At 28.2% G+C, this 26,347-nt stretch overlaps 1 protein-coding gene across 9 annotated transcripts in view; it reads left to right on the forward strand.

Moving 5' to 3' along the window:
* LOC112685898 (gastrula zinc finger protein XlCGF57.1-like) overlaps positions 1-26,347 on the forward strand; it is a 67,858-nt gene that overhangs the window by 28,072 nt on the left and 13,439 nt on the right. For 3 of the 9 annotated variants that reach the window (XM_025557936.1, XM_025557937.1, XM_025557934.1), the window contains 3 exons: positions 12,963-13,096; positions 13,177-13,350; positions 13,703-13,799. The exons of 3 other annotated variants lie outside the window; for them this stretch is intronic. The gene's annotated coding sequence lies outside the window, so the exon portion shown is untranslated. Of the gene's footprint in view, positions 1-12,962; positions 13,097-13,176; positions 13,351-13,702; positions 13,800-26,347 lie in introns of those variants that run through there. 3 more of the 9 variants (XM_025557935.1, XM_025557941.1, XM_025557939.1) reach the window with 3 other exon arrangements.

The following is a 26,347-nucleotide window of genomic DNA, read 5'->3' on the forward strand; positions in this document are numbered from 1 at the left end:
TGCAATTTTGAGAATATCCAATATAAAAGCGGATATAAACAAATTGGCGGTAAAAATTCAACCTCAAAAGTCACACTAGAAACAATTAATGAAATATTTTTATATTTTTGCACTCCAAAAATGAGTTAATAATTATTTTTAAATTTTTCCTCCTAATGTATTTATTAAAAAGTAGTTAATAAGGACAACCGCAATGTTTAACTCATTATATCAGTGGTTCTCAATCTTTTTAGGACCGCGACCCAAATTTTTTTCCAAAAATCTATCACGACGCCATAGTTTTACATTTACAGAATCAATAAAAATAATTTCAAAAAACAAATGTATTCTATTTTATTTCTTATTTACTTCTTTATAATAATAATAATATAATACTTTATTATTAATTAGGCGTATGTGATGAATGTGCTTGTTTCTTACAATCTATATAATTAAAAAAAAACTTCTCGTGGCTCCCCAAAAATTGACTCGCGACCCCCTAAGGGGTCGTGACCCACAGTTTGAGAAACGCTGCATTATATGATTGTTGCTATCCGTAAATATATTAGTATTATATATTAAAATTATATTTTTTAATATTTTAATTTTGTAAGTAACCCTCAGTGAGAAACTGAAAAAAATTATAGTATGTGGAGGTAAAAAGGTTGCCGACTCCTGATTAGATGTATTTATTATCAAAAGATAAAATGTATTATGTAACCAGATGACCGACAATAGTCGATAACTCTTCCCCTTTAATTTTTTCATTGTTCGATCACTCACAGAAGTCTTACATTTTTATATCGATAGTCAGTGTAGGCCTGGTGGGAACATGCGTCAACTCGACTAGGTATCTCCTTGGAAACCGTAGTCAAGGTGATAGTTTTGGTGGTAGGGATAGTCGAACTACAGATTTATCATTTTATATACTTATAATAAAAAAAAAATTATATTTGCGTGTGGACGATCAGTTATTAATAAGTATGTTGTGAACAGTGCTTATTAAACGTTGATAATTATATTTGTTATCGTCTTCCATTTTAAATATATCAATCTACTTGAACGGTTGTCCGCTAAATTTAAACTTTCTCGGTAACTATACAGTGTAATATATTTTTGTATTTTTTAAATTGTGGAAATGCTTTTGCGTTTTTGTAATTGATTGGATATGTGTATTACAATTAAAATTTGATTACTATCACTTGTTTATATTAATAAAAGTATTTTGATAATACAGTATTAAATCGAAAATATCAAATAAGATTTATCTAATTTTTGTTTCATATTTGCTGTTTATGTTTTTGGTGTACTTAGTATTCGTTACGTAAACAACATGTTTTTTAATCAGGTAGTATAAAAATTCAGGCTTTCTGTCTACATTATAAATATTTCTCAAGTCTATTCAGTGAAGAAAATTCAAAGATGTCCATTCGAATTATTTTCTATTTTATCGGCTGTATCGTCAAATACTAAATATTTTTCATAATTAAATAATTGTAATTTCAAAAGCACTATATAGAAATTTTACGCTATCATAATATTAAAATTACTAGTCTTAAACTAAATTTTAATATTTATCTTGTTAATAGAAGCATGTAAACATGGTTTTTTGATTTTTCTTAACTAGAAATTATAATGCATGAGTTTGTTTTGTGAGTTGAAGCCTATGAATTAAGGGGGACGTACTATTATACACTAATTCTTATTCCCACCCATGAGGTGCTGTGCATCATCCTTGTCCTAGTTATTCGCTCCCTCCTAACATTTAGTAGTTAATTAATCGAATGCTTGGTGTGCCATTAGTGATTGGAAATAGCCAATGTTACATGTAATTAAATGAGTATCCAAAATCCTTTCTAGGCTATTTGTTTTAGATTCTGAGTAATTATTGCTGTTTTTGAATTTTAATTATTTTTAAATGGTAAATATAATTGATCTGATGGGATAAAATAATTACAAAGAGCATCTAAGTAAAGCCTTTTAACGTTTGTGTACAAATATAAATATATTATTTCTCTATTAAATCGTCCTTTAATTTTAAAATAAAAATTATTACCGAAACCGCGTGCTCAAATTATTAACACATCAAAAAGTTTTGACTGATATCACAGCGATAGATTTCAATAAGACAATTGTCTACTATATAATAAATTTTAATCTGTAGATTTTCTATGTTAATTGTTTTTTGGTGCCACTTCAGTATGCGCTCTACGAGTTTGCCTGTTCTACGTCAGTTATAAACCAGTTCTATATTGAACAACAACTGAATTTTTTATCGATTATATAACATGAGTGCGAGACAGGATCAGAAATTCATTCCGATGAATGAGCTGAAGATAGGTGTCTCACAAGTCAAGATTGTATGCATAAAATGGTAAATCATTAAATCTCATATATCGATGAAAATACAGGAGCCTACACTCAAGCCATTGAGAGGTCATGGTTGGACGCGAAAATTAAATTATTAAAGAAAATGAGGGCAATTCCTTTTCATCGTTTGCAGTCCCATCTTGTTTACTATTGCTAGCGACTTTACCATCAAGACAGTCCTAATATTTTTCTCGTCTTGTTGGAAGACACTCAGAAGGTGTATTAACAATAAAATTAAACAGAAATAAACCAACGTATGGTAGAACGCACACCGAATCAGAAACTTGTCGTTAAAGCGCATACCGAAATGGCACCTGTTTTTTTTTTGGTATTTCATACATAAGCATTTTACAATAATACCTTAAGTACGGTCCTCCATTAAACGTATCGAATAATAGTTGGCATAATGAATATATTTTGTGGATGTTACTGGTATTGTACTGCAAGGTCAAACATAAAACAATATTAATAAACAACAGTTACATATTTACCTTCTTAAAATTCTAGTTATAAAATATATTTGCTTTAGATTTTTAATGACTAAGTTAAGCATTGAATGTGGAACTTATACTTAATTATTTACTTTTTTAAAACTTGATGATTTCAAAATGATAAGTTGACAGTTCATATTTTATTTATTTATTTATCGTATAGCTACTAAATATTGCACTAATTTAACACATAACATTAATACAGCTAAATAAATATATATTAATACAGATAAAAATATAACGTCTTAAAAATATATATATAATCAACAAATAATAATATAATTATAAATAAAATAAATCGCTACAATTTAATGTCTAATTTGGTTAGCCACTCTACAGAATTCTCTGTTAAGTCTATTTATTGTCTCATGTTTCCTTCGAATTTCCTTTTGGGACAGTCTATGATAATGTGATTAACTGTTTGCTAATTCTCGTCACAATCACATGCTGGGTTATTTTTCAGATGCTATCTGTACATAAGTTGTCCGTATCTAACGACTCCTATTCTTAGCCTGTTAAGAGTTACACGATCATGGCGTGGAAGAGAAAAACCCTCTAACGGAATAGTGGGATAAAAGATAATTTTACTATTTCTGAGCCTCGCGTTTTCCTATTCTTCGCACCAGTCCGAAGTTCCTCTAAAATTGAAATTCAATAGTGCCTTTCCGGGGTTTTTAAATTACAATTGAAGTTTAGGAATGGTTTTTATTAGGGATGGGTTCTCTCACACTGAACCCTCAAACACCTCGAACTTTAAGAAATTCGAACAGTTCGAAGTTCGAAAAAAATGCAAGTTCGAATTCGAACACAATACATAAAGTTAGTTTAATAAAAAAATATAAATTAATAACTAATAAGTTCTATAGTATTTAGAAATAAGTTTTAAATAATAGCATTACTTAATAATTTTACTTCTATTATAATATTAAACTTTTTAGTTTGTCATACCTAGTTAGTTAAAACTCAAATTTTTAAATTTTAGGTTTTAAATTTTTTAATTTTTCAAAGTTTGAACAGTTCGAGAAAAAAATTATGTTCGGTTTCGAGTTTGTGAAAACTTCAGTTCGACCTATCCCTAGTTTTTATCATCAAGGACAACATTGAAGTATTTGTACCTTCATAGTTTGGATTGAAAACAATAACTGATAGCAAATTTTTAAATGTTGCCTTATGAAAAATTTGTTCGAAATCAGTGGGTATTAAAAATAAAAAAACTATGTCATAGAAATGTATATGTTAAAATTGTAATTTAATAATATTTTTACTTTCAAGATTATACCTTTTAAGGTTTTTAAGAATAATGAAAGAACTTCTGTTTTTTTAGGTGGTTGGGTGAAATAAATTATATGTTAAAATTAAGGTACTATGAAAGATATAAAACAATGTAAATGGTATTTAATTTTCTTAAGATACCCTAGGGAAAACTGAAAGGCTTGTAGTAAAACGTTGATTGATTGAAAAAAAAATGTTGGTTTTTAATATATCATATATTTTTTTTATCTTTTATGGAATAAAACGAATCAAAGCAATAAAACATTTTCTTAACCATACACTTTCATATAATTTGGTATTAAAAAAACTATTTTTTAAATACTCTTACACGGATTGTAATACTGTAGGTCGTGTGTATTATGTGGCACACCCTAAGTGTCTTTACAATCAGGCACGTAACCAGACATATTTCTATAAGGGGGGCCAACATTTTTTGGCCCCTTTTTGTAGTTGTATTTATCAAATGTGCGTTCGATATCCGTATTTGGAATTCCTGGTTTTCAATTTATTAATACACGTACTATTGTCTTATCTCAAATTATTAAATGACGAATATTTATAAAATAGAATCTCAGTATTTAATTTTTGTTATATGATCGTTAATTATATAGAATGGGCGCATGTTAACTCCTCCACAAGTACCATTTTTTACTGTTAACTCCTACTACTGTTAACTAGAAAAATAAAATAAGAAAAATTGAGTTCATATAAACTCCGCCACTAAAAAAAATCATGTAAAATTTAATATATGTAAACACTGCCAGTGAAGAAAATCGAGTAGTGGTATAAAATTAATATGATATATTATTAAAAGTAATACGTAATAAGTAATAATAAGTGAATATTATTATTATAATATTATATAATATCACATCTCCATTTTATTTCATCAGACGCGTATTTTATATTTTGGTTATATTTGTAGTTGTTAAATAAAACCAATAAATTGCCTCGTTGACCAGTAATTAATTTTATATTATTTGTTGCAACATATTTCGTTCAATATAAAATATACACGAAGACACGCAGCTATGAATGATTATGTTCGTCAAAGTATACTTTATGTATACCTTACCTACTGCCGACATCATCAATGGAAATATTAATTTCTAATAATATGTAGATAAAATTATTAATAAACGAATCAATGTAAATATATATCTACCTTGAAATGAATGGAACCATGATAATAATTTTATCAATTTCGACATACATCATCGAAATAGATGTCAACGAATTTAATGTGAGAAGTCACGTGGCAATGTGAGCACTGAGCAGGTAAACAAAAAAAAAAAACTGGCGGAGTTTACACTAGACCTTTTATTATCTTTTTATCTTAACCGATATTTTAGCGGAGTTTACAATCGCCCATATGGAATATACATTCAGAATTTAGTCGGTTTGGGACAACTAAACACTATAATATTTAAAAATCAAAATCAAGGGAGCCAGTTCAGGACCACTGATTTTTCTTAGGGGGCCAGGCCCCCTAAGGCTCCCCCCTTGACGACGTGCCTGTTTACAATACTTGAAAAAATGTTAGTTTTTAATATATCATATATTTTTTTTATCTTTTATGGAATAAAACATTTTATACACTTTCAAATCACTTTGATTTGAATCACAAATCACTATCAATTCACTTTAAAGCTATACACTTTCATATAATTTGGTATTAAAAAACTATTTTTTTAAATACTCTTACACGGATTGTAATACTGTAGGTCGTGTGTATTATGTGTCTCACCTTAAGTGTTTTTACAATAACCCTTTGTAATTTAACAATACGTTTTAAATTATAAACAAATAAATTAAATGTATTAAAACCAGTAATATAATAAAAACAAAAATATGACGTGTATATATTTTTTTGAAACCAACACGTTCTCTACACTGAATAGACTCATGGTATTTAGTGTAGTGAATGTGTTGGTTTACTATAAAATTAATTTTGCTAAGTTTTAAATTAAACTATATTTTAAAACTTAGTGTGATTAATTAGAACCTTTAATGATATTTACACCAGTTAATCTATTAATAATAATTTATCAGTGGAGTATTTGAAGTTAGCGAGGAGAGGATGATGGGTGGATACCTCCTTTAAATTTTAGCCAAGTTGTTTTCTATGATACCATTAATTATTTATTATCCAAGAGCAAATTGATAATTTGATGTTTTGACTAAAACTAGCTTATCAGGGGTGATCCCCCCCCCCCCCCTGAATCCGTTTAAATGATTATGTGTGATACACGTTTCAAAATGTTTTAATGTGGATAATTTTATAACGAAATCAAATAATGCATGGCCGTGAATACTGAATTTTTTTTCGGGTCCATACATGGTGAAAAATCAAATAAAACATAGCGTAACTTTCAAAACACAGACAGTTGTTAAAAACGAACTACACAAAAGTCGATTCTAAGTGGATCCGATATTAGATTTAAAAAAAAAACCACAAATATTAAGGATTCACCTGATTTAAATGTTACCAAAAATTTTATTTGTAAATTTCAAGCCAGAATTAAAGAAAAAGTTTATGTTCCTCCCCCCCAGAAGTAAGTCTAAATAATTTAATGGTCATTAAACTCGGACCTAATTCCGACCAGTGGCGGTTTTTTGATTTTTTTCTGGGGGGGTCCTTAAACATTATCTTATATAATATATACAAATAAAGTTTAAACCATTAATAATATTCAATATTTACTGTGGTAACTGGTAGGAAAATATAATAATATTTTGATAAAAAAAATGTACTTTATTATATTTATTAATTTTCGGTGAAGAAGGCTGGAAGTTTTAAAATCGCTGACTGGCATGGGGTGAAAATAATTTATATAAAAAAACATTAAAAATTAACTACATATTATTATGAGTCAAATAGTATGGATAAACACTTAGTGAATTAAAAATCAAAACAATTTAAAATTGTTATAAATTTTACTAACCTGAATTTTAAATACTTTTCAAGTTTAAATCAAATTAAATGGTAGTTTTAGTCCTTAGATTAAAATGATAATTGTAAATAGTAATTGGTATTTTATTTATACAAGATTAAAAGTTTACAATTTATACGTTCAACGGGCGCGTCGCGGTCTGTTGAAAAGTTAAAAGCGATTGTCAGTTTATCACTGTGCTAATACGCTAATGTCCATTCTTCGAACCGCATTACATCAATTACGCCGATAATCGCACGTAAAGAAAGAAAAATTATGGGATGGAAAAAGGGTATACATTGCGCCGGTATTAAAAGGGTATAATTTATAGATATACATGTATTGCGCTGATCGATATTCGAGCTACATACATTTATTGATTACCTCATTTATACATATATTGATGAAAATGAAACTTTTCCCCCGTATCATTGGTCATCGTGTAACATATCAGGCGATAGAACAAGTTTCTGTGAGGCATTTTACATAGGGTTTGGGAAATACTTTTATTCGCCCTATTCAAATAATTTTTTTAATTAATTGTTTATAATTATTATTATTTTTTTAAATTCAATTTTTGTTTTTTTATGAAGTTTTAAAAATAATGTAACGTAACAACCATAATACGTGATACCATAATAGATACGTGTTCTTTTAGTTATCACAAATAGACCAAATCCTACATTTATGACAAACAAATAATAAAATAGACATAACTAATTTTAATATTAGACCTAAGAAGTTTTCAAAATTTGTAGGATTAGTGTAAATATATATATATCGCTTGTTTACTACAACAACGACATAATACAAAAATCGTCATTTTTGAGGTGTTTGCAAATAATAATAATTTTAGTGCTTTTCTTTATACTGCAAGAACGAGATAAGTGAATATACAAAAATTAGCCGCTTGATGGCAGTTGTGGCGTTATTGCGTTGTCATCACATTGCAAATAAAATTTTCAAATGCGTTTTGTGTAAAATAATGTTTTTCGTGTTATGTCATTGTTGTAGCAAACAAGCGATATATATTAAATACTATTAGTTTTATATAATTTAGCCATTATGTTTTTTACTTGTATGGTATAGTTGTTATACCGGCGCAATAGATGTTTACTATAAAGGTAGTGTCCCAAATTCGGCGCAATTGACGAATACCGCTTCGAACGGTCGAACGCTATTATTATCACAAATAATATATATCGTTAACGTCACAATTTCAGAGAAATATAAATAGGTATTTAGGTAAATATATTTAAATATATTTTTAGGTAAATAGCAGTAGCAAATATTCTAATATACGGAATAATTATGATGAAATCATCAAAATTATGTATAAGTAAGCATGTATACTCGCATATTAACAGCTACTCAAAATCCGAACGCCACGAACAAAATATGTATCACAGCTTAAATTTGGGATATGGGGGATCCAGACCCCCAATTTTAGGTTTCTACCCAAATTTTGTGAATTTAAATAAAAGTATAAAATAAAAGACTGTTTTATTTCAGTTAAATTTAAAAGTATTTTTATTTATCTATATGCTTTGATGTTATTCAATATAATTATTATGATTGACCATTTATGACTCAACAGTGAGTGTCCTGCAAACACGAATTCAATACTACGAAAGTAGATTATTAAGAGTAAAATATAGTTATAGGTCATCTTTCATACTCTTATCCATGGTATTTATTTCCTTGTTTTATAATTTTAAGGATTAATCATTTATTTCAATCTCAATGGAATATATTGAAAATTAGTTCGAAAATAATTATTTTTGCCTTAAGACTATAAATAATTCTACGAATTAACGCAATATTATGTATTAATTATGTTGATTCGTGGTATCAAGCAATGCGGTACTGTTACGTGAGATCTGTTTGGCTGTAGGCGATGGGCGTTTAGTAACGCACCAGAAGTAAAAAATGTGATTACTTGAAATCGTCAACTGTAAAATATTATATAATATATTATATAACCCCATATTATTTCATTACTAGGGTTCCGGTCTTGTTGCATTTGTATATTATTTAATGATGATTGCAGAAAAGTCTAATTAACATTTCACATATTTCGCCGTTTTCTGAGCAAAATGTATGTTTGATAAATGTTGGCAATTTAATTGTTATTTATAGCATTTTTACACAGTTTTCGTTTGATGTTAAGTAAATTTATTTTAAAGGTTAACATTATTTTTTTTACTTTCATGCATCGATCAATATATCTAATCATACAAAGAGTCAGGACAGGACAACCATAAATAATAGAATAATGGATAGGACACACTTACATGAACTATACATATGGTTTATACATATACGTCTATACATGGGGTCTTTTTTGAAGAAGAGAAAAGTAATTATCAGAAAGGATCTCTTTTAAGCGTGAAGTATATATTGAGGTTATGTAACAAATATCAAAAAATACGAATTTTAATGGTAATTTATTACAAAGGACTTAAACATAATAGAATATTATCATTGTTATTATTATTATTATTTTGTTATACTATTCTATTATCTATAAACTTCAAAATAATATATAATTTTTTAATAATTTTATAGTATAATAGTATTGACATATGAGAAAATGTATATAATATACATGTCATAGTAAACAATTGCCTAGTTAAAAAATTGTTAGTTATTTTTTCAATTTATAACCAATGAAACATCAATTTAAAAAATACTTATGGTTAAAAGTTTTTTCTTCTTTATTTCCATTAGTTTTGAATTTCAGGATTTTAACATTCAAATAAAATGATCAACTTATAATTTATAAGGTACAATTATTACATATTACGTATCTACTTAGAAATTAAACGGTTTGGATCAATTTTCTAATGAAATTGACTCATATCAATAACACCCTATTCACCATCTATATATATATTTTAATTTCCATGATTTTTACCTAATTGTAATAATGATTTTTTTGTATTCAGTCAATATGAATCTAAATTTTTCAATATACTGAGAATTAAGTAATTTTGTTGTATCCACCTATGAAATATACTTATATTAAATACTTAAGAACTTATAGATTTTTGATTAGTTATTATTTGTTTGTATTCACATAATGGTTATTTCTGTTAAATACCAACCTATTTAAAGATAAGCTTTTAGATTTATATCTTAAAAAAGTTTAAAAAGAAAATAAATACTTTTTTCTAACAATAAAATTTATTTTGACAAAATATATTTTAACCCTTTAGACCCAAAATTAAATTTTTGAAGTATGATTTTTATTTATTATACCTCGGCTTAAATAAATATACATTTATACATTAACAATGGAAATTTAAACCAATTTTTTTTGATTGATCGACTCTATTTATACCAGCTGCATATATAGATTAGCTTGGGTACCCAGTGGGGGGGGGGGAAGACGGGGCATTTGTCCCCTCTGGAAAAAATTAATTGAACAGTTTATAACAAAGTTTGCAATTGAACAACTGTGAAGATGCCAATTTTTATTTAATAACGACTAAAGTGTACATAATAATTTTGATATATTTTATTGTTTGCTTAGAATACATTTTTTAATTCACTTTTTAGTGTTTGATTTAATTATGTCTCCTCCTGATAAATTTCCTATGGGGCGTCCATGTAGATCAGTCAGCTATTATATACAACAAAGTATAAGAAGTAAAATGTAATCTGAATATACATCATATCTATTTCTATTTAGACTATATATAAATTGCATAATTATTGCTATACCTTAGTCAAATATATTTTGAATAACAGTGTCTTAATCAGTACTAATGCCTTGAAATATGATGAAATTAAACATAATTCCAATTGAATCACACATTAGAAAAAAATTAATATCCCACAGATGAGGTTTATCCATCCTATACTATTTTGAAACAAGTATATATTTGATTGGAACCATCTTTTTATCTATACTTGAATTTTATCCAATTGGTAGTTGATAAAATTAATTTTTCATATGATGCTAAAGAATTCTTAATTTTATGAATTTTTCCTGTTTGTCTGGGAAATTTCTTCATTATTATTTGTCATTTTATATCATATAATTAATATTAGAGAAAATGACAACTTTACTGGATGATTTTTCAAGAAAATATTTCATATAATAAGAAATTAGTAGTTGTATAGTATTGGGGATATCTGATCAATATTTTTCTGAAATAAATTTTTACATTTAAATTATGATTTTATTTTTTCATATTCAGTCGCAATTTTATTAACTTTTTATTAATCTGATGATGAATTTTTAATTCGAAACCGGTCCTAGTATATAATTATAATAATACTTTAGGCTAAGCTTTTATTTATTTATATTTTAGCAATTGTTGAAAATTGATAATGTATTCGTGGTATGCTTGTATTTAAAACTAGGATAATATTTAGTATGCATAATTCATTAGTAGATATTGTCTATATTGGTAGATTATCAGGAATAAATATATCAAAGTCACCTTCATTATCAACTTTATCAGATACTTCTATTCTGAGTTTATACCATACAACATATCGAGGAACTATTTGTCAACATGCAAGTCTTTGACTAAGTAACAATAAAATTACTATTGCAACATTACTTATGCATTTAATAAATAACCGATCAACATAAATATATTGTATATAATAATAAAACATAAGTTAAGTCCTATATTGTCATTATTAGAGGTATAACAAATTAAAAACTTTAACCAAAACAAATAATTATTAAACTGCCTAAACAACGTATGAAATAACTACTTAACTACCCAAAAAATGTTACAAATAACGACACATACACATTTTCTACTAATATTAAATAGTGTTTTGTATTTTAATCTTATTGATAAATTACTAAAATTATATTATTTTATTATCATGTGACTCCATAAGTGCTAAATGTCCATTGTGAAGGATATTCTTAACAGCTGTTATTACCTTACTGATACTGGTTTTGGGGGACTATTGATCATTCGTACATATTGACTATGGTGTTATAACCATGAAAAAAATTATTTTGTTATTTATTATAGTCAAAAAACTCTAGAACAAAGCTATCTGTTTGGACACATTTCATACTGTAATTATATAATATAAGATTCACATTTTGAATATTATAGTTTTTATATTCATTATATCATTATCATGGCTAATAGTTATGATTAAAACAATGTAACCAATTTGTAACGATATCAGAATTAATTCAAAAGAATGTTTACTGTAAGGGACATTGGGACCTAAAAAGTAAATTATATATTTAACCGTAAAAAGTTATTTTTATTTACATCTTAAAATTGAAATGTAACTATTAATCCGAATTAATTATTCAAATTATTCAAATATTTCACAGTATTAATACATTTAAAAACGATTTCGCTTATTCCGGGTCAATATTGTATTAGATAAGTGTTGACTGTTTTAAGTCCTTCGACAAAATGTTAATATTTACAACTATAGCAACCACAATAATTTCTTTGTTTTTCATTAATTGATTAATTCTTTATCTATCAATATGCGTTTTGTATACGAAATCCTATGTGTATTTGGTTATTTTTAACATTTATAGTTGGATATTCTTTTACCTGCATAATCTAGTTACTTACATCATTGATTTAAATATCTTGTATGTATAATCTAATATTGACCTTTCGTTCGACGAGTTTTTATTTCACACATTTTTTCTCGAAAATATAGACGCATTGGATTATTATTATTAAATGCAACATTATAGGTATGTGTTTGTTTTAAGGTGTAATTTTTGTTTATTTGAATGTATTAATTTTGTGTTCTTAATATTAACACGTTAAATTAAGTTGCATTAAAAATAAAATTAAATACATTATTAATTAAAAATTAATAAAATTAAAAACAAAAATCTTATAAGACATTCACTATTGTTGCGTTTTAAATTTCAATGTAATAACTATCATCTATTGTTTTACAGTTTCATTTGGCAATAAGAACGTATAGTGGGATACATCTCGCACAATAATATAATCTCGAAATCATTTAACGATTTCATATTTCAATATTTGAACATTCATCAATTTTTTAGGATTGTGTGAAATAGTGATATAAGTATGTATATTATTAATATATAAACATTACTTCAAATCATTGGTTTTTTATTTTTTATCTTTCAAAATGTCATGCGTCAGCCGTAAAATCAATAAAGTTACAATACCAGTTCTTGCAATGTTAGCTGTATTTTATGCATTTAAAGACATGTGCTTGTGGTGTAGAGTGTGGACAAATAACATGTGACGTGATGGCGTGTATTAGCTGTTGCAGTAGTTCGGAATGAAGAATAAAGCAAGGAGCGCTACCTATGAGTAGGTACCAGTTTATCAGTCGTGCTCGTGAGACCGCAACTAATATATATATATATATATATATATATATAATGTGTATTGTATAAAATACTATGTAATATATTATTCATATGTCAGACTAATAGGAAACATCAAACAATATTATTAAAAAAAAATGTTCATGGCGTTCATGCTGATGGCAGTCTTGAATTATTATAGTAGTTTTCAGCGTTCCGATCCGCTTCGTACTTCGTGTTAGCAGTCGAAATAATAATTTATTTTCGTTGAATCGTATTATAAATTATCGCTGTTATTTTAATTATTTTTTGCTATTTAACTTCGTCGAGAAACTTATTTTTTTTCTATCATCCAGGACGAAGAAATCTCTAATACGTACAGTATAACATTACCTGTATTTGTCGTTGAACACGTACGCACTTAAATGCCACAAGTCGGGACAACGAATAAAGGTAATTTCAGAACCGTACCTAAGAATTTTTGATGGAGGAGGCGTCCAAAATTTTTATTTTATCTGTTCACTAATTATAATTATAGTTTAACTCAATACCAACAAATTACTGTTAATATACTATAGTATGGTTTATACATTATAGGTATATTATATAATCTATAAACTTTGTATATTAAAGATAATAGGAAATTAAAATACATTATACCTATACTATTATTATACTATTTACTATTAAATCATTGAGTATGTAGAAATTTCAATGGGGGGTCTGGACTCAAACCTCCCCTTGAGTACGCCTTTGGCTAATTTGATAACTATCATGGGTACAATAATGAAATCAGAAATTCATTTTCATTTTTTTTTATATATTTTTGAAGTGCCATTTTGCGATTATGTTCATTAATTTATTGTTGTCTGTGTTCACTTGTGTCATAAGTTAGTAGTTTGCTGAGTGATATTATTCGAACAATTTCCATGAGAATCGGCTTTTTATTTTGTTATGGAATGCACTCCATTATTCTTTATTTATAAAATTAACTGGTTTACTATATTTTTTGGTTGATACTTATGAAATTGTAATAATCATAAAAATAATAATAATATTTAATAATCATTAAAATGTATACATCTATGTTTATTTTGTAACATATCAATCCATAAAAAATAAATTTTATTAAAACTCATTTAATGTCTAATGTTAATGATTTTAGTATAAGAATTAAGTCTGGATACATTTCAACATTGTTATTTTTCTTTTTATAATGAGGATTAAGTAAGTATGTTCTCTACTGTTGATTAACTCATACATATTTTTTTTAAAGAACAGTAAATTTATTATATTTTACGAAATAAAATATGTACTTTTTAATTACAAGTAGGTATTCATTTATTTTTAGTGTTTCTTTTTTTCTGCTAAAAATTCTAATAAGTAATTGATTACATTTTGCACTTGCTGGATTACTAAATTTCATGGGACATTAATCTTCATAAAAAATAATTTTAAAAAAATAATATTGATCTTGCATACCTACTATACATAATTGAAAAAACAAGTAATATTAAACATTAAACTATTAAACATATTAAATAAAAATTCCCAAGTGTAATTTTTATATCTAGAACTTAATATTCACAATAATGAATCCTAGAATATTCGAAGTCAAGAAAACCAGATAAAATAATTTGTATTTGTGTAAATATGTATAAATGTAGTTAACTTAGTAAATATTATATATGATATTAGCCAAGCATATATCTAGGATCAATTTTCAGGGGAGGGGGGTTTTTAAAATATTTTTAATACATGAACTAAAAATACATAATTATATTATAATTTGATTTATAATATTATACACTACAAAATAATGTATACAAATTATAAATACTTTAAAAAAATATTTGAATACAATTTTAATTCATAAAAGAATATCAAATTTATGTGGCATTCTGGAAAATGTAATTATTATTTCTTCAATATGTATTTGGGAACTTCAATGAAATGTCAATAAAGCTAAATCTGTTAGACGATATTCACTGTAGCTATTCATCAAATAGGTTTTTTATCCTCTTAAAGTTGAGAAAGAATGTTCTGCAAAGTCTACACCAGGAGTGTTGCAATTATGGATATTAAACACCAAATGTTTCGATAAAGTTTCAACATGACGCCTAAAATATCAATTGCAGATTTAGGAAGTTCATTATTGGGTACCGATTTCCATTTTTCCATTCACACCTTCAATTCTGATTTAAAAGTGTCATAAGTTGGTAAAAAGTTTTTGTAAAAATCAATGCACTTTTTTAAACTCATTGCCACTTGGATTTAATTTAATTAAAAAATTTGGAATCAAATTTTGCAAACCAGAAATAATGTAATTGTGTTTTATAAATCTTTCAATTCAATTATTTTTGGAGTAGTTAACAACAAAACAGCAAAAATATTGATCTCTTATAGTTCTGTTCTGGCAAATCTGCTGGTATATTGTTACAATAGATAGATTACCTAATTAATTGTAGCGTTTTAATCGTTTTGTCTACTAAACTCAATACGTTTTTGACATCTAAAAATAATTTGTAGAATTCTTCCTCACTATTTTCACCAATTGAATAAATAACTTGCACACAGTTATTGACATATTCTCAACACTCGGATACATCTACATTTATTTGTTGTAGAGATTTACATAAAAGCAATGCTATAGCAAATAGTATTTCTGTAATGTACTATGAAATTACAAACGAACTTAAGGTAATAGTTTAGATAACGTATAGTGACTAGAGGAAAATGTATAAATACTTAAATTATAGTTGTAAAATTATACATATTACATTTATACATGGTATGTAGTTAGTTTTTGTTATCTTATAAATATATACCTACTTTAAAGATGTAGGGTAGGTTTGAACACCAAACCCCCCCCCCTTGTATATGGGCCTGATATTAGCTGACTTAGTAAGTATTATATATTATACTAGCTGGCCTGGCAAACATTGTTTTATCCATTAAAAACTTTTATAAATTATAGCTATTTGGTATTGTCCGTAAAAAAAAAAAATTGTGAGTGTATTGGTTAAATATTTTATTTATTGAACAAAAAAAAAAAAAAATTGTGCTACTAGAAAAGTTTATGCTAATTGCAGATTTTTTTTACTATTATTTTAATAATTCAAAATATAAAATATAAATGCCTTCAGTGACGCCCATAGGTTTTCCATGAATCAGTGCAGTTATAATTATAGGGCTTCCAAATTAATTTTAATACATACATATGACCATATTCATTTGATTGAATTAAAATTAAAAAAAAAAAAATCTTCACCGTGTGGTATTGCTCAGGGTAGTTTTATAACTACAATAACTTATTGATTATTGAACATTTCATAGATAATACTACAACATACATAATGATTTTGATCTGTGATTTAATTTAAAGAATTGAATAAGTGTTGATTTGTTTTACATAACATTTTTACATAATAGCATATAAATATTGGAGCAGCTTCCTGAGCCCTGACACTAATTACAAACACAATCAACATTATTATAGTTATCTATATTAGTTATTATATAATTTTATTTGTTTGCATATTTGGCACTGCCAACTCTTAACGTTTTATTCAACGATCTGAAAATCCAGATGAATAGTTATGCATTTATAGTGTTTGGTCCAGATATCAGAGTGGGGCCATCAAATGTATGTGGGCCATTGGACCCACGAAAAATAAGTGCAATTGCACCACTTGGTAGGTACTCTACATGGATGCCACTGAATGTCTTCGTAATTTTTATTTTTAATGAATTTGTTAACTGTTTTTAATCATTTTTGTTTACCTAGTTAAGGAATTTTTTATTTGTATATACTTATTATAAACTATGTATCACTATTATATAGGTATCTGGCTTGCATAGACATAAACTGGGATGAGATAGATACAGCTGCCCTCTTTAAAAAATTAATGGTGTAATGTCTCCCTTGGTATTTTGTTAATTAATAAGAAAATTATTATAGAAAAGGCATTTAGATTTGTAAGAATTTTTTTATCAAGAAAAGTATTATTTTTTGAACTATTAACTATAATAAAAGTTAATGGGTTAATAAAATTTGGTCATTCGCATTTGTCATCACGAAAAATCATAATGCAGTTTAATTATATCTAATGGTGGCAGCCCCCGAAGCAATGTGATGAACGGTCCGTGGCGGTCGTCGATTTTGAAAGTGAAAAAAAAAGTATATCATATATAAATTTAAAATAGTTTGTCCTGCATCAAAATTGCCCATTATGTACTATGGCTTGTATATAAAACAAATAATATTAACACATCAGAAAGGTGCTGGTGAGAAATGACGTTGGTCAGGTTTACAAGATTCGGTTTTAATTTTTGATAATACAGTGGTATCCGCTTATAGTGTTCACTGGTTATAAGAATCAGTCCCTTATAGTGATCAAAAATGCCAGAAACGGAACAAACAGCCATTATAAGTGCATTTTTCGTCGCTTACAGTGTTCAGGTTTTCGGTTATTGTGATCAGAAATAATCATCAGAAATATAAAATATAAGTATAATTTACAATAATATCACCTCTTTTTGTGTATAGGGAAAACTATTACGAATGACAATTATCTTAATCGTGAACTTTAATTAAGCTAATCTTATCTAATGTAACCCACGCAATAAGCGACACTTCATATCGTACATTTGTACATGTTTGAAACCGTTTTTGTTCTCACAAGCTTCGATATTTTTACACTTTATACCCTGTTTGTTTTCGTCCGTCATTCAGTGTACTATTAGTATATTATGTAGTGGTATACTGTATTATGGCTAGTAGGAACACGCTTTCAATTGGTGAAAAAAAATGTATTTTCGAGCGCCGCTTATAATGATTTCCGGTTATATGATCACAGTTCTCTTGAACGAATGTGATCACTATAAGTGGCAATCAATGTATAACAAATTGTAGTGATATTTAATAAATAATTAAATTAAAAGTAATCAAAATAAATACAGCGATAAACCACAAAGTCAACGAAGAACCCTACACTTTAGTCAAATTAATGACATAGACATCATACTCATTTAAGAGCCATTCACAAAACATCACAAACTAGTAGAACTCGTAATACTCAAACCAGATTTCGAAATAGTAGTACTACAACACATGAACAAACACTTTACTATCGTTCCTAACGACATAAATTGTTAAAAAAAACTTTTAGAAAATCGTAGTAACGATTTTCAAAATTTATTTTGAAATTGAAAAAAGTTAAAATCGATATTTTATATCAAAATCAAAATCATTTTAATAATTAAAACGATTTTAAATCAAATTAATTTAATATTTAATTCAACAGCCAACAGGTTTATTAATATTGTCAATTCATAGGCATTGCCTTATTTGGTAATAATTTCGATTATACATAATAATAAACAACTAATACCTATTTTGTTTTCTTAGAATATTTACGATAAGGAATCAGCATTCGATGAGCAATTATTAATTTTATACACACGATTTATTCCGTATTATACTATATATAGACATTTTGTGGTGTATTATTATGGATAAGATATTAATTTATAATGCTCCATTGGCTGTCACCCATGAGTTATATTTTTAACCAATAGTATTCAATGAAATAACCTAAAATAGTTTTATTTTATACTTTTACAGTTTTGCAAAGCGTCGTCATATTTGTCCCACTTATAATTTAAAACATTGTTCACATATTTAGTTAAATTATGTCTGAGTCTATGAATAAAAATCTTTATTTTACATTTTAATCATTTCACATGGATGTATCCCTAGTTTACTTCATTTTAGTTTTACTTTCATATTATGTTTTTTCATTTTTGAGACACTAATAATAATTGTAGTTTGTACGAAATGTTTTATAACATAGGTAATATAAAATGGATTTAAATATATACTACCTACATCAGTAGCTTGTTGCTACTACCTATAACACTTATCTACACTGATGATGTACTAAAATTTGAGAAATTATAAGTCATGGATAACATTCTGTTGTGAACCCAAAATCAAAAAAAAATAAATACCGATTTCTGAAACCGAAATTGAAAAAATGAATATCGATATCGAAATCAAAAACGAATTTTTTTTTTCTTTTTAGCGTTTTACAAGTCTTAAGGCCTTTTGCTGCTTTTACCACGTTTCCCCACATTTACACGTTTTCCCGATCATCCGCATCCTCAATTTTAGTCGTTCCCAAGCTATCTTATATATATCAATATATCTATCAATATATCTTTATTTACTTTATCAAGCCATCGCTGGCGATGCCCTTCCTCTTGCCGTTGGGTTTATTGATTAGTACATTATGAATTAGCTTATCCTTTGCCCTGCATACATGGCCAGCCCACTCTAGTCTTTTAGCTTTCAGACATGCTTGTATATATGGTTTATTGAGGATGCTTTCGATATCCTCATTTTTTCTTCTTTCATAACTTCCTGTCTCCGGGTTTATAATGGGACCATATATCTTCCTTAATATTTTCCTTTCGAATATTAGGAGTTTTAGTTCATTGCCTCTTATTGTCGACCAAGTCTCGCAAGCGTATATCGCAATAGGGCGTAGATAGGCTATATACAGCTTTGTTTTAGTTTCTATTGATAGTAACCTTGATGACAACATGCTTCTCATAGTGTGATATCCTCTATTTGCCGTAACAAGTCTCAGTTTAATTTCATTATGCATGTCATTTCTTTGGTTTATATTAATCCCCGTATATTTAAAGTCTTCAACTTGTCCAAATAAGTATTGTCCAACCTTGAGACTTTGCATAACTGTCGGCTTTCTCTTAACAATCATAAATTTTGTTTTGCTTTCATAAAGTCAGAGTCCCATTTTTTCACTATTTTTTAACTAATTTTTTTAACAAAGTACTTTTCGTTAACTCAGGTTTAGATTATCCAAGGATAACGATGTCATCAACGTATGCCAACCAAGTATTCCTTCCAAGCATCTCCATTTCCCTACTATTTTGCATTTCTCTAATTACTCTTTCTAAGGCTTGGTTAAACAGTGTAGGAGACAACGAATCCCCTTGTCTTAGTCTATTCCTAACCTCAAACTGTGTTGACGTTTCTCCTAGGTAACGCACCCTACAGAAAGTGTTCGAGTTACAATTTCTAATAAGTCTTACAGGTTTTCTTGGGAAACCATAATCTTCAAGTGCTATCCATAGTTGATTTCTGTTAATACTATCATAAGCCTGCTTAAAATCAATAAAAATCATATATAAGTCCTTGTCATATTCATAATATTTTTCCATTGTTTGTCGTATGATAAATATATGATCACTGGTCGATTTTCCTTTTCGGAAACCACATTGGTATTCACCAATTATCTCTGAGGCATATTTTTCAATCCTGTTTAATAAATCAGTGGTGAGTACCTTATAAGTAGTATCCAGCAAACTTATTCCTCTATAATTCTCCGTATTTGTTGGGTCACCTTTATAATGATGGGACATAGCTGTATTCCAGTCATTTTTTATTTTTTCACTCTTCTATATATTCGAAATAAGGATATGAAGGGTTTTTAAAAGGTCTTTTCCTGTAATTTGAGTAGTTCCGAATTGATATTATTTTCCCCTGGCGCTATTATTTTTTGAATGGCGTTATTTTTTAAGGATTTTACTATTAGTTCAATTTCACTCTTGTTGGGCTCGGATAATTCTAGTTCGGCCGTTCGGTACACTATTTTTTCATATGAACTGTAACTGATATTTTGTTCTGCGCTGTCGTTAAATAGATTGTCGAAATACTTTTTGAAATTTTCTATAATCATCTTCGGGTCAGAGACCAGTTTGCCGTTTCTATCTTTCACAATAGTCGTCCGTGCTTTAAATCCTTCCTTAACGGATTTACACTTTTCAAAAAATAATTTTGGGTCTCTTTTGTACATTTCTATTTCATCTAACTTCCTGTTCTCGACAATTCTTTTCTGTAATCTTAATATTTTATTTGCTGCATTACGTAATCTTTTATAATTTTCTACATAATCATTAGTGGGTTCTTGTGTCATTATTGTCCTAGCTTCCTGGCGTTTTTTAATCGCTTCTTGGCATTCATCGTTGAACCAGTGGTTTTTCCTTCTTTTTTTTTTACTCTTAGGTTTTCCACTGTTTTTGTTAGTGATTTTTTGATTTTTTCCCAAGTTGAGGTTGAGGTTTTTCCATCTTCAAGTTGTGTTGTATTGTGTTTAGCGAGTTCCATTGTTACTTTTTGTTTAAATGTTTTAATTTCAGTATCACTTTTAATCTTGTCACTGTCTAATTTAGCCTTCTTACTTTTTTGTTGGTGTCTTTTCAATTTAGCTGAAAGCTTGAAGGAGAATTTTGCTACCACCAGATAGTGGCCCGATCGCCATCTGCACCCCTGTATGTTCTCACATTTGTAATGCTTGACTAATGACGTTTATCTATAATGACATGGTCGATCTAAGTTTTTATTCTTCCATCAGGTGCTGACCACGTATGCTTGTGTATATTTTTCTTCGGGAAATATGTACTTCTTATGAGTAGCTCTCTGGAGATTGCGAGATTGATTAATTTGCTTCCATTATCGTTGGATATATCATGTAGGCTTTCTTTTCCAATGGTCGGTCTAAACATCACCTCTCTCCCTATTTGGGCGTTAAAATCTCGATCTGTAACTTAAAAGAAAGTAAAAGTGCCATGAATAATCATGGAATACGGAGGTATAAAGAGCTAAAGAATAAAATTAATTTCTAAGCAAAATTTACAAGAGGTAATTGGTTAATAAACATGGCCAATAAGTGGAACAATTACTTAGAAATAATAGAATGGATCAAGCTTTTAACATAATTAAGGCATTTTTCGGGGAGAAAACGTAACTAAATAGTAATATAAGATATATGGATGGAAATTTAATACTAGACAACGACAAATTAGCAACAAGGTGGAAACAATATCTTGAAGTTCTATACCAAGAAGAAGACACAGCCAATCTCAGTAATAATAAAAACCCAGATATGCAGGGGGAATCATCTTAAGAGTCGAGTTCAATAAAACTTTGAAGCTTATGAAAACATAAAACAGCAGGTATAGACGACATAGTAATGAAACTAATCCAAAATGAGAGTACAGAATTACAAGATGAGCTATTTAAATTAGTGAATGATATATATACTACGGAAGAGTTCCCCAAAGATTTCAAGGAGAGCATTATAATTCCTATACCTAAAAAAGTAACGGTTGATAAATTTAATAAATTTAGAACGATAAGTTTAATGGCACACGCAGCCAAAATCCTAATAAAAATAATTTGCACCAGAATTATGAATATAGTAGAAAAAGAGATAAGCGGTGATCAATTCGGGTTCAGAAAGAACAAAAGTACTAGAGAGGCAATCTTAAGGTTGAGAATATTGTTAGAAAAATAAATAAAATTTAATAGAGACATATTTATAGCGTTTATATATCTGGAAAAGGCTTTTGATAAGGTGTCGTGGAAAGAACTATTTTATACTTTAGAAAGAAATGGAGCTGACTATAGTTATAGAATGAAAAAATATAATTTATATAAAGACCAATCGTTTACAATAAAAGTAATGGACAAAAAAGAGACACCGATAATTCGGAAGGGTGTAAGACAAGGTTATCCACTCTCACCAATTTTATTTAGTATCTATATCGAACAGCCTATTAAAAAAATGAGAGAAACACTGCACAGAAATAATATCCTTCTTAAGATTTGCTGGTGATATTGTATTACTAACAAGTAATGAGCATGATTTGGAAAAAGTTCTGGAAGAAATGACGAGATGTTTCCAAAAATATCATCTAATTATCAACTGGCAAAAAACTAAAATTATGATGTGCCAAAAGGAAGAACGAATCCGAAGAATAAATATCCAACATTATAAATACCTAGGCTTAATAAATACCTAAGTCACTTCAATTGGCATGGGTGAAGTCATTAATTCTTCACTGGTTAATTTTTGTGTTCTAATAGACCTATGAATTAATGTATTGTACGAGATATTTTGGCAATGCAGTCATTTTCGATTAAACACATTTTTGTTTAGTTTTGAAATAGGGAGATGCACAACCGAAGTCGGGAGGAGCGAGTAGTATGACATGTGGATTGAATCCAGTATTCATGTTGTAAATGTGTCTGCTATAATAAACCGCAGGGCATTTGTTGTTTTTTCTGGTTCTCTATGAAATCCATTCCATAATTTCTAATTTTGTGATGTACCATGCTCTACATCTTAATTATGTTAAGACAGAGAATAGTGATGTTTGTACTTGTTTTTTTAAATATTTCATCCATTTTAATATCTATTAATAATTACAATAAAAATTATCAATATACTTGTGTACTCATAAAAATAGTAAAACTTTAAAAATTATATAGTTAACGTAAAAGTTTACTAAAGATCAAATTTAAAAACAAATATAATAATATTCCAGGCTAAGCTTTTATTTATTTATTTTTATTTATAATCTGTTTGTTTATATATATTAATATACGAGTATTTACCAATTAATAATTTGAATTTTATTATTATTTTATTAAATTTAGTTTGACCACTTATTATAAATTATCTCATTTTTTTTTTTTGTAGAAGTGTGGATGATGGTTTGCAATTATTATATTTTTCCACATGCATTATGCATCATTCCAATTTAGATAAATTCTAAAATTGTATGTTTGTATCTGAAGATTACACACTCATATCATTTATATTTATATAAAATATCAATGTAATTATTTATTGAGAGATTTAAGATATTTTGTGTAGTCTTCTGACCTGATTGAAGCCAGAAGTCTTTTAAGTTTATTTGTTAAGTTGTTAAATTTAGACGGATATTTAGTAGCTTTCCAGGTAGCGCGTGCTCTGCGTTTTTCCGCGATCAGAATTCTAACATGTGCGGGAAGATTTCTGTTATAATTTATATGGGGAGTAGGAGTAGAGCTAAACCATGCTGACTCCTGAATTGATTTCGTTAGAATATTTACTGCTTCATCTATATCATCAATAGATTTCAAACTTATTTTAAGATTTGTTTTACTTTCAGGAATTAGTTAAAAATTTTCCCAGTCTTTACGGCCTTAGTCGAGACTGGGTTTTTTAGATTTAAATAAAGGAGCATTATCGATAGTTAAGAGGACGCATGAATGGTCAGAACAAAAATCATCTAGATTTATAGTCAAAATATGAAGACTGTTTGGAATTTTGGTTATAAATATATCAAGAATGTCTGGTCTTTTCCTGGGTAAAGTGGGCCTATAGGTCAGCAAAGAAGGAGCATGTATTTTAAAGTTTAGAGAGTTCATTAGAGTTTTGAGGGTGTTTCCGTGAGGGTTATTTACACGACAGCCCCACTGCGTATTTTTTGCGTTTATATCACCTTCTATTATAAATTTATTTCCAATAACGTCGAAGATGTCATTTAATTGGTTTATAGAGATTGCGTGGGGTGGTGGACAATATACTGCATAAATATTTATAGGAATATTGTTTAATATTAGGGATATACCGCAAGACTGTATATGATCCGTTTGATAAGGTGGTAGAGGTAAGAATAATAGCGTTGATCTTATAATGACTGCAGCTCCTGCGTGTGCTGTATTTTCTGGGTGATTGGTTTTGAAAGTTTGGAAATCGGGTGAGCTAAAATGTGATGAGTGAGTGAAATGCATTTCAGAAATGAGTGCAATGTCAATCCTATTATTTTGGAGGGCGGTTAATAGCTCATTTTTATGTTTCATTAGACTATTTGAGTTCCAAGTTGAGATGAGGAGTGAGTTTGATGTTATTTTATTAGTTGACATTATTTGGTTTTATGTGACTTGAGAGGACAGTGGTAAGGAAAGATATGAGGGGGTTAATAATCAATTTAAATTCAGCAATAAATTTGAGAAGAGAGATTTCATTGTTGTTAGTTGGAGTATTTTTTAAATTAGGAGATTGGTGACCCTCAGTTACTTTGGCATACAAACGTGGTATAGTCGAATTTTCGTTGGCTGACTGTTGTTAGTGGTGGTGTTCTGGGTTTCTTGAGAAGTTGGATGGTGGTGTTTGTTGAGATGATTTATTTGAGATGTTATTTTATTTACATTGTTTACACCTGAGTTGCTTGCATATTGTGCAGCCTTTATAATTGCTTGGGTGTGTCCCTTTGCATAGGGCGCATTTTGCTGGAAAGTCATTTGATTTTAGGCAAGTGGAGAAGTGGTGATCTTCTCCATACTTGACGCACAAAGGTAGATGCTCGCAGTAAATTCAGGTATGGCCATAGCTCTGGTAATTTTGACATTGTGGTTTTTGTATTGTGTTGAAGGGCTCTTCGATTTTAACTTTGGTATGTAGCAAAAAAGTAATAGCGAAAATATCATTATCATTTCCTTTTGGATCGATGTCAATAAAGAACAAGGGCAGTGGAGTTTTTGTTAGGTGATGTTTAACATTGGTAACATTTCTTATTGAATGATCGTTTTCTTCTATCGCATGGACAATATCAGCTTCTGGTGTGGTTGGGTGTAGGTTTCTGATAACAACTCTTAGGAATATATCAGATTGTAATTGGTAAGTATGATACTGAGCATTGATATTTTTTAAATAATGGATTAATTTTCTATAACTGTCTGGGGTGTCTGAATTCTAAATTTTTAGGTGTATCGAATTTTATTTGCATGAGAAGCTGTCTGGTTCAATGATGTTCTTTACATAATTTCTTAATGCTATGAAGTCGAGAACACCTTTAATAAAGATGGTTAGAGGAAGAATGGTTTTTGGTGTATGGTTAGTGGTGTTCGAGTGCTCCTGATTAAAAGTTTCTTTTGAATCGGTAATATTGTCATTATCATTATTATCGTCGATTTTAGATTGTTCGGTAAAAAGGATAGAGAAGCGGTTTGGCGTGACTAATAACTAAGATTTCTTTATGTTTATGGCAGAAGGTGATTGCAGTGGGGAAGAAGTGGTCTAAAAGATACGTTTATTTTCGTTTGTTGAATTTGTTTTGTTATCTTTAATAATTTAATTATTTTT

The sequence above is a fragment of the Sipha flava genome, unplaced genomic scaffold (assembly GCF_003268045.1).
Source record: "Sipha flava isolate LNK unplaced genomic scaffold, YSA_version1 298_pilon_pilon, whole genome shotgun sequence".
In the NCBI taxonomy this organism is placed as follows: domain Eukaryota; kingdom Metazoa; phylum Arthropoda; class Insecta; order Hemiptera; family Aphididae; genus Sipha; species Sipha flava.